Source organism: Monodon monoceros, unplaced genomic scaffold (assembly GCF_005190385.1).
Source record: "Monodon monoceros isolate NGI ecotype Baffin Bay Population unplaced genomic scaffold, NGI_Narwhal_1 Super_Scaffold_16, whole genome shotgun sequence".
NCBI lineage: Eukaryota > Metazoa > Chordata > Mammalia > Artiodactyla > Monodontidae > Monodon > Monodon monoceros.
Genome location: NW_021703772.1, coordinates 40,446,888 through 40,457,731, shown reverse-complemented (window position 1 = coordinate 40,457,731; position 10,844 = coordinate 40,446,888). Strand labels below are relative to the sequence as shown.

Genomic DNA, 10,844 nt, shown 5'->3' with positions numbered 1-10,844 from the left:
GGCTGAGAGTTATGAGGCCACAGCCTGCATGTCAGGGGCTTGCTCTTTCTCACTTGTCTCTATTAAAGAATGTTAATAGAATATTCCATTGTAAAGTATAAAATGTAAAAAGAAAATCATAAGAAAATTTAAGAATTCCTCATAAAGGTATTTATTCATGGATTCATTCATCTATTTATTTTTGGAAATTAAGGCAACACATTCAATTTCCTTGCAATCATATGATCTAAAGCATGTGTGGTGGTCATTGGCCAGAATACGATTTTTTTAAGGCCTTCTATAATTAAACTTCAGTTCAGAAATACATCATATTTAGTACAAATTTGAGAAAACTTATTTCTGGCCTGAGCTCTTAACTCATGATAAATACATCTTTACCTCATCAACCCTTGATCACACTCAATCACTGTTTCAGTGGCAGGGCATAACCAGTTTTAGCAGCTTCTCTAAAGGTCCCCTGTTCTAATGTGGCCTGGCCAAGTAAAGTAACTGTGGGCCATGGTGGGCTCCTTTCTCTTCTCAGGCTGGGCTCTGCATGATGAGTGTCATAACTTGGCCAACTCCAATGCAAGCTTATGCCCCTGCACATTTTCCACCTCCACATCTTAATTCATGAACCATGTGTGCAATAATGCTTGATCCAGATCCTCCCAATGGCTGATCCCAAGTAATGGCTCTTCCATTTAAATTGGTTATACCTGGGTCGAGATCCAAGCTCTTCTCAACTGCCAAGTACTGGGGAGGAAAAGCTTCATTTACCTCTACCAAATCCACGTCCTTAAGACTCAGTCTTCTTTTCTTTAGTGCCCCATTGGAGGTAGGGACAAAACCAATATCTATGACAGAGAGATCACATCTAGATACAAAACAGCTCACAATTCTTGTCAATGTAATGTTATGCTTTTTAGCAGCATCTTTACTAGCTATGAAAGCATCAGATACTTCTGGTACATTCCTTACACTGATGGTCCCTTCGTCCTTGAAAATTGGAGGAAGTTTATTTAACTGCTCCAGGCTCATTGGGACCAAACTGGTTCGTGACTTGCATTGTTTTCCTGTCCTTGTCTTTACCTCAACTGGTACCATCTCATTATTAAAGTAGCCAGCATCTTTAGCAGCTTTCCATCTCTGCTCTGACTACAGAGTGTATTTGTTACATTTTTCTCTGCTAATTTTATGTTTTGCAGCAAGATTCTTTGCAGTAATTCCCATGGGGAGTTGGAGATGCTGCTCTGTTAATGCTGCTCGCAAAGAATCTTCCAGCTTGAGATCTGATCAAAACTTGGCTCTAAAACGCACGTTTCTGACACAGTAAGGAGCCATATTTTTGGCTCTTCCACACAAGACAACTTCAGCATCTTTAAAACACATTTCCTGATATCCATTCACAATGGACTGGAAACCAGAGCCACAGAGCCTATTAACAGTGAGAGCTGAGGTCTCTTTCGGAACTCCCACATCAAACTGACGTGCCTTGCCAAGTATGCAGCATCTGAAGAGCTATTTGCCAGTTTATTATAAAGGATACAACTAAAGAACAGACAAATAGAAGAGATGCATAGCGCAAGATATGGGGAGGTGGGGTGTGGACCTTCCACACCCTCTGTGCACCCACCTGTCCCAGCACTTTCATTTGTTCACCAACTTGAAGCTCTGATGGGTTTATTCTTCATTCATAACAGAAGGATTTGCAAAAACAATGGAATTCATTTTTAATAGTAGAATTTTTGTTAATCAAATTCTGGAGAGGACAGTATCATTTGATGCAATGGGAGTTATAGGTAGAAGTTTTAATCCGCCTCTAAAAATTTGGCAAATATAAGGTTAATCTCCCCTGCCCTCCTAGTATTTGCACTTGAGATTTTCTTTATATTTAGTTTCTAAGTTAAAGGAATCCTGAATGAGAGGAATTGAAAACACATGTTTAAAATATAAAATTATAATTTTCAGTGCCATCACTATATTATATTTTAAAAGTTCTATGTCTTATGCTGCATTCATAATACTTCTATAGTATATAGTTTAAGAGCCATCTTATCTTACTCGATTGGAACAATTATTTGGTAAGTTAACTGAAAAGTAGGTTAAAGTAGAAACCATATACAAACAAAAAATGTATGCATACCTTAAAAATTTTATTTCAAGTTAAAACATACGCATGCACCTTATGATGTAGGGACAAAGCCTTTCTTTGAAAGTAGTTTACAGATTTATTTTCCACATTTTGCATAAAAGACATCCTAAGGCCTCACACAACATCTAGCAATGGTTTCATTAGGTAAAGTAAGAAGGGCAGAAGGTGTGGAGCAAAAGAGAGGCACTTATTAGCCACAGTTATTCAGTTGGTATATTTTCAAAAGGGAATTGAAACCTTCAATTAATCTCAAAGATTATATGAAGACATATTAAGAGAGTTTCTGTATGTTCTATAAATAAAGTGGATACAGTCCACTTAATGAATAAGGCTTTTATATATTATCTGCAAGGGCTTATAATTATTTTTAAGTATTTTATAGCCTTATGTCATAAATCTTAGTGTCTATTCATTAGGTGGGTTTCTGTTGTTATTGTTTGTTTATATATATATGTGTATATATGTCCCCTTTCCTTACTTAAGGTACTACTGCAAAGTATTTTGGGAAATTTAGAATAGAAAGCAGAATTCTCAAGAGCAGGTCGATTTAGTTGGTTAAAATATGTTTATAACTAATCTTTTAAAATATATACTTGTGGAAATATAATTTTCAGACAATGTTCATCTATTTTATATATATATATATATATTTCCCCCATAAACACCAATTATATGTTGACATCGATCCTACTTGTTAGCTATGCTGTCGGTCAAAACAGATCTGACTGCTCTCTAATGGCATTTGGCAGAAGTAAATGGAGATTAGGGGATAGAGAGATCAGTTCAGGCCTCCAGGACAATCTGTAGCTTTCAATTCCAGCCAATCAGTGACACCTGCATGTGGTAATCATTCTCCTTGGTTACAAGTGCGGGCAGAAACTAGAGACGTGTTTTTCAAGCTTAAGCAAAACGAGCTAAATATAAATGTGAAAATCCTCTTCATTGTAGAATTTTCATCTTCTTTTGAGGAAAAAAAAAGGACAAAAAACAGGGTTGTTTTATTCATATCTTCAATTATTTTGTAGTAAGGTCAATTAAGCTTAAACACACCAATGAAGGATAAGCATGTTGGGGATAATATTTATCTACTTGGGCCCATGACAAGAATTCAAACTGCAGTCCAGTATCCAACATGGGACTTTAAACGGCTGTGCTGGTGCCCACTACACCAGTCTCCTTTTTAGTTACTTGTTAGAGCTGTGTGAACCTTTCATCTTGTGAAACTTGCCAACCTCAGGAATATTTTATGAGTTACCAGCTTTGCAACTTTTGTAGAATACATTCAAACATCACTTTTACGGGCAGCAGAACTGTAAAATGTCTCTCCAAAGATTAAAGAAAAGTATATAAAAAGGAAACTATGGAAAGAAAACTAGTAGCATTCTCCCATCACTTCCCAGCAAACTCTTGTTTTCTCTAACTTTAAATGAAGTCAGGCCTCGACTTAGGGGTCAGCAGACCATCCTTCTGAGGTTATCATTCTCAATTGAATCTGTCTCCAGAAAAGCAAAAACACTATAGGCAATAAGCTTCTTCAATTTTTTTTATTCAGGTATTTAACTGCCATTCTTGGGTAAAATAAGATATTACTTTATAATATAGTATTTTTCTTTTTCTTTTCTCCTCTTTTCCAACTAGTTATCCCTAATCTTTTAACAAATTCTCATATAAAAATGTAATATTTATTTAATAGATGATGAAATATGCCAAAGTTTTTTTTTTTAATAAAGTTCAAAGAGCTTGTAAGAAAGCCACACTATTCTTTTTCCAAATGTGAACAGTAGTGCATTGTTATAATGCCTGTGGAAACCCAGAAGGGCAGCTAGATGCTAGATCTGGTGAATAGGATAAGCCTGGATTTAGATCTTGAATTAAACCCTTTTGAAAATTTGACCTCAGAAAGATTAAAACTGATTTTGTAAGCAGATTTTGGGGAGCATACCTACACAGTTGGCCTTACTTATGGCAAAAAGAGGAAAACTAATAATTATAGAACACCTAGTACATTCCAGGGTCTCAGAGTCACAGATAGTTTTATTTGCTATCTTATATCCATTCTCCTTCTAGATATTATTTGAGGTCAGTTTTAGAGTCTTCATGGGAATTTGCCCTTGGATTCTTTCAGAAAAGGAGCATGCATGAGACAAATCAAGCAAATATTGAATGGTGAAAATTCAGAACCTGTCTATTGAATGAATGTCAGAAAATTTGGAGAATTTATAAGTAGTAGTTCTTTTTTCTCCTGAACTAGAAATTTAGGAGCTACTGCCATCTTGCTACCAGAAAGAGAGTCTGAGGGTAGTTGTTCCTACTCACTGAAAACAAAGTCAAGATAAGATCAGAGAAAAACCAAGACCTAGAATATTGTTTAAGCCACTGCATCAAGCTTGATCAGAAGTCACTTCTATCCATGGACTTTTCAAAGGATCAAGCACTGGATATGAAAGCCACAGCACAGCCAACTGCACCATATTTGTAAACTACGTGGCCAGCAGAAGCAACAGCACCCAACACTTCCTACTCTCCACATAGCAGAGAAAGTTAGCTCTCCCAACTTGCCTCTGTTAGAGTACACAAGATTTTATCAGCATGTTGTTCTTGAAAGGGAAGTGTCAGTTGTTTTCTTTAGAAGAAGATGGAAAGAGAGAAATGAGTAATTGCTGCTCATCTTTCAGATATAATAACCGGTTAACATGAGGACACGATTCACTGCAATATGTCTCACACACTATGAGTGGCTCAAACTGGATAAAACCATGGCTTAAAGCAGAAAGACAAACTGAAGGCCCACCCAATCTATCCAATTTACTTTAAAGTAATTATTAATAATCCCTTTAAAAATGATAAATCTGGAAAAAGCCTAAGCCAGACAGGATGCCAGGATAATAGGTATAAACCAGCACTGTCCTGCAAAGGAAATTATCAACAAAACAAAAAAGACAACCTACTGAATGGGAGAAAATATTTGCTAATGATATGACCAATGAAGGGTTGATATCCAAAATATATGAACCACTCATACAAGTCAACATCAAGAAAACCCAGTCAACTCGATTAAAAAATGGGCAGAAGTCCTGAATTGACATTTTTTCAAAGAAAACCTACAGATGGCCAACAGGCACATGAAAAGATGCTCCACATTGTTACTAATCAGAGAAATGAAAATTAAAACCACAATGAGATATCACCTCACACCTGTCAGAATGGCAATCATCAAAAAGACCACAAATAACAAATGTTGGAAAGGATGTGGAGAAAACACTTGTACATTGTTGGTGGGAATGTAAATTGGCGTAGCCACTGTGAAAAACAGTATGGCAGTTTCTTAAAAAACTAAAAATAGAACTACCACATGACCCAGCAATTCCACTTCTGGGTATATATCTGAAAAATACAAAAACACTAATTTGAAAAGGTACATTCATCCCAGTGTTCATAGCAGCATTGTTTACAATCACCAAGGTATGGAAGCAACCTAAGTGTCAACAGATAAATGGATAAATACGATGTGGTATATATGTATACAATGAATACTACTTAGCCATAAAAAAAGAATGAAATTTTGCCATTTGCAACAACATGAATGGACTTGGAGGATATTAGGCTAAGTGAAATAAGTCAAACAGAGAAAGCCAAATACTGTATGATATCACTTGTATGCAGATTCTAAAAAAGTAGAACTAGTGAATATAACAAAAGGAAACATACAGATATAGAGAACAAACTAGTGATTACCAGTGGGGAGAGGGAAGGGGGTGAGGGAAAAGACAGGGGTAGGGGATTAAGGAGGTACAAACTATTATGTATAAAATAAGCCTCAAGGATGTATTGTACAACACAGGGAACATAGCCAATATTTTATAATAATACAAATGGAGTATAACCTTTAAAAATTGTGAATCACTATGTTGTACACCTGTAACTTATGTAAGAGTATACATCAACTATATCTTAATTAAAAACAAAAAGCACAGGACTGTCCTGCGAAAACCAAGATGTACAAATCATCTAGCTACAGGGAATAACAAAACTCATGGGTGAGGTATGTACAATGACCTGTGACCTTTGGCTAATATGTAATGAAAACATGACTTTATTAATTCACTTAGTAAACATCGTTGTGTAGACTATCATGAAGCACTGTGATACATCATAAGAATAAAAAGATAACCAGAATAAAATTTCTTACCCTAAAATAACACGTGTTTATCAATGGAGAAAGACATATTTGCAGATAGTTATGACACAAACATTGCAAGTAAGGTATTGGCAGGGATAAAATAAGCACTCAGATTGAGTACTGAACTCTGTATGGGGAGGTGGGAGAAAAAGTAACCAGAAAAGCTTAAAAAAAGAAGTGAAATTTGAGCTGTATAACAGTGGAATAATATACATTTGGCAAGTAACTAAGAAAAAAAAGAGTTTAGTCTTGAGTAAGGGAATGAAAGACATGGAATCATGGGGTCTAAAATGACTTAATAACTTTAGGTTAATTTTGTCATGAAAATATTAAATCTTTCTAAGACTTATTTTCACCAAGGTGAAATGACTAAGAATAATACTGAGAGGCATTTTAGTTAATAAATATATCGCATCTTTTCAGAATCCATTCCTTGGTAGATTTTCAGCAAATTCATTGGCACTCTAGGATTTCTAAGATTGAAATAAATTTACAAAGGTCAGTTTTTATAAGTGAATTTAAGAAAATATTTCTTGTTTTCAACATAAAAAAGCTTTGATTTAAATCCTGGAAGCCAAAAGTGTTATATTTTATTGAAACTGGGAAAAAAATAAAAGAATAGGAAAGCAATTCCCTTAGGAATTAAAGAACATTTTTATTCCCCTTTTATACAGTATGGCAGTTTCTACTTTTAGTGTTCCTCTTTAAAATATAGAAGTAACCTCACCATGAAAATTTTATGTGTAGAACCAAAGAATAAACAGCTTTCACTGATTCCCACCTGTATGCACACAGAGCCAAAAGAGTCCTTTCACTTAATTAAACCAAATTAAAGTTTAGAATAACTTTAGAAACACTTACCTTCAAAATAACTGAGGTGCGCACTTCTCTCTAAACCCTCTGCTTGCCAAGTTTTTCCCATTAGACAAGCTTTCACATTATGTAATTAAAATCCTTCTTCTTTACTTAGTATAAATTGTTCAACCCAGAGGTTGTTATTTTTACCTAAGTCCAATATGTTCTGTTTTCTCATAATGACCTACTGTTCTAATCTCTTATTTAGTTTATGATGTACTTTGTTTTTATTCTAATACATGGTATTAATGTTTGGTATTTTAAATGTCTGGACCATTAAGTACATAATGAGTTACACAACTTTTTTTTTTTTATCTTTCACAAATGAGTTAAATAGGAAGAGAAAAATTTAACACTATTTATGATCTATATAGAAATATAGCATAATGTAGAAATTTAATAACACCTTACTTTTGTGATTCTATTAATTTGCTGGGCTGCCATAACAAAGCATCAAAAACTGTGTGGCTTAAACAACAGAAAGATATTGTTTCACAGTTCTGGAGACTAGAAGTCCGAGATCAAGGTGTCCGCAGGTTTAGTTCCTACTGAGGCCTGTGAGGGACAATCTATTTCTGGTGATTTGCATGCACTCTTTGGTGTTTCCTGGCTTGTATGTGCATCAACCTGGCCTCTGCCTTCACCTTCATATGGAGTTGTGTGTGTGTGTGTGTGTGTGTGTGTCTCTGTGTGTGTGTGTCTGTGTATGTGTGTATGTCTGTCTCCATGTCCAAATCCCCTCCTTATTTTCAGGATGCAATCATATAGGGTTAGAACTCCCCCTACTGAACTCGTCTTAAATTGATCATCTTCAAGGACCCTATTTATAAATAAGGCCACATTCACAAGCACTGGGATTTAGGACTCCAACATCTTTTTGTTATTAAACCCATAGGAGTGACTGGGTTTTGAAATGTTTTTCTTAAAGCAGACTGAGAAAATGCTTAACTGTGGGTCCTCATGCCTGGGTTTAAATCCATCCCCTGTCATTCATGAAGAAATCATATAATTTCTTCATGTTCTAAGCTTTTGCAAATATACCTGGCCATTTAGGCTCTGCTTTATCTTACCTGTATCAGGAATGAAGATAAGATGTCCAGGAAGAAAAAATTGGAATGGAAACTTTTAAAGGGTCTTAAAGAAAAGCAGGAATATTAAGAAGAGAATAGAAATAAAGTAAAGAAGTAAAAGGTGCCCAAGGAAAAGCGGTTGATATGGAAGAGTGACAAAGAAAATCCAATTTATAATTGGATTTGCTGAAGAAGATGAACAGTTCGAGATCTTACTTCTCGTTCTGTTGTCTGAGAGGTGCTAGAAGACAAGGCAATGAAGTAACAATCACAAACCCAGAGCCAGATCCTGGTTTCTAAATACTCTCTCTCCACTAATAGGAACTAGAATTATTTGGAGAAATGTCTGATTCCAGGCTGGAGCAGGAACAGTACAAGATGAACTTGGATGATCTTGTTTCTGAATGTAAGTACTCAAAATTGAGACACACGAAAAAGACACAGAAGCCAACTTGAGGAACTCCCATGGCTAAATATGATGCAATTCAGCATCGAATTAAATAATGATAGTAAAGGATTATAGCTTCTTAAATGAATTAACTTACTATTATTGCATATTTAATAGTTTATATATCTATATTTATATGGAAAGCCCTTTCTTATAGTAGAGGCTCAAGTAATAAATAAGAAAGGAATGAAGAGATCCAAAAAAATCACCATTTAACAACTATCAACATTAATTGAGGCAAGATTCATCAATGGATACTAAAAGAAGTGAGTGATATTTTGAGGTGTCACAAAATATTTATACGATTTCAATATAACTCCTTACAAGATAGTGGAAAAAAATTGACAGGAACAACTTCATAAAATGATCAAGTTAACATAATGAATCATGAAACATTTCAATAATATATGCTAACTGACATAAGACATTGAGAATAGCACGATATTTCTTCTGTGGTGTTTCTGACAAAAAAAAAATCTATAACCTGGACATATCAGAAATTCCAAAGAGAGGTGCATTTTATGCAAAATTACTGTTCTCTAAAAAATAAAATTAAAAACAAAAAGTTAACCTCCCAAAATAAAAGAGACTCAAGAGACGTGACAACTGAATGCAAGGCATGATTCAGGATTTTCGGCATTTTCTGTCATATAAATTGCATTATTGGGAAAATTGTCAAAATCTGAATAATGTCTTCAAATTAGAGAATAATGCTGTATCAGTGTTAATTTCCTAGTGTTGTTAAGTGTGCTATATTCAATGAAGTATTTACAGAGAAAGGGACATAATATCAGTAACTTATTCTCATGAGAAACAGAGAGAGAGAGATGAGGGAAGAATCTGGGTGAAGAGTATACGAGAATTTTTGTATTTATTCTTGCAACTTTCTGTATATCTGAAATGATGTTAGAATTAAAAAATAAAAAGTTAAAAGGTACTCATATAACCTCTTACATGGTAGAGAGTAAGACTTGAAGAAAGAGAAAAAGTGTTACTCTTGAATTAAGAGGAGAAAGAAATAGGTTGTAGCTTGTAAGAGTGAAAAACTATGACACAAGGGGGATAAAGGAGAATTTCAGCACCACTTGGACTTACAAGATTTGCAGAAATGGGTACACCAGGAAAGGGCAGCAGCAGATGCAATTGGGAAGTATTGCCTTTATGAAATTTTTTCAGGAGCAGAGAGCAAGAAACGTGAAGAGGTGTTTGCAAAGAAGAAAGTGAACATGTTAGAAAATACATGTAACCTGAAAATGTGGGCTGAGAAAAAGAGGGTTTTTCCAGTGGGCTGAAGTCTTGAATTATGCATACAAGGGCATGAGCTAGTGACATTTTTCTTATTATTTTTAATATAAGCATGATAGAATGATAGAATTGGCAAAGGCTAGAGAAAATGGGGATACAGAAAGTATACATGTGCCCAGAGGGTCAACATGTCCTGGACTCACAGTAGGCTCACACTGGTATTTCTAATGGTTGTTGTGTTGTCTTAATGACAGAAGATCTTGAATTTCTGCTCCCTCATTGCTGTCACCTACTTGAGCCTTTTATTTCTTCTGACACCAAGCTTACCAGATTTTCAGCTTGTTTCTAATTTTGGAAAACCGAAGTCATCTACTATCTTTCTGATGATCTAGGGTACAGAACGATTTTGCAGGACTCAATTACCAGATTATAGGTCTTCACTTTGACTCTTGGAGCTTGAGTATCTACCTAAATTACTGCCTCTGTTAATTGGATGGACTCTATATGTGACCACATTTGAAAAAATATTTACTCCAACTTAATTTCATGGCCTTCATTTCGGTTACATTTTAAAGAACTTCAGCGACTCTCTTATAGTATTTAGAGCTTCAGTTAAAATTATAGATAAAGGGCTTCCCTGGTGGTGCAGTGGTTGAGAGTACACCTGCCGATGCAGGGAACACGGGTTCGTGCCCCAGTCCGGGAAGATCCCACATGCCGCGGAGCGGCTAGGCCCGTGAGCCATGGCCACTGAGCCTGCGCGTCCGGAGCCTGTGCTCCGCAACGGGAGAGGCCACAACAGTGGGAGGCCCGCGTACCACAAAAAAAAAAAAAAAAAAAAAAAAAAAATTATAGATATCTGCCTATTGTCACCATTACTTTTTTGGATATCCCTTTTTTGTTCACCCCGAA

General features: G+C 35.5%; 1 pseudogene; it reads right to left on the bottom strand.

Moving 5' to 3' along the window:
- Positions 1-519: 519 nt before the first annotated feature.
- LOC114896560 overlaps positions 520-10,844 on the bottom strand; it is a 39,039-nt pseudogene continuing 28,714 nt past the window's right edge.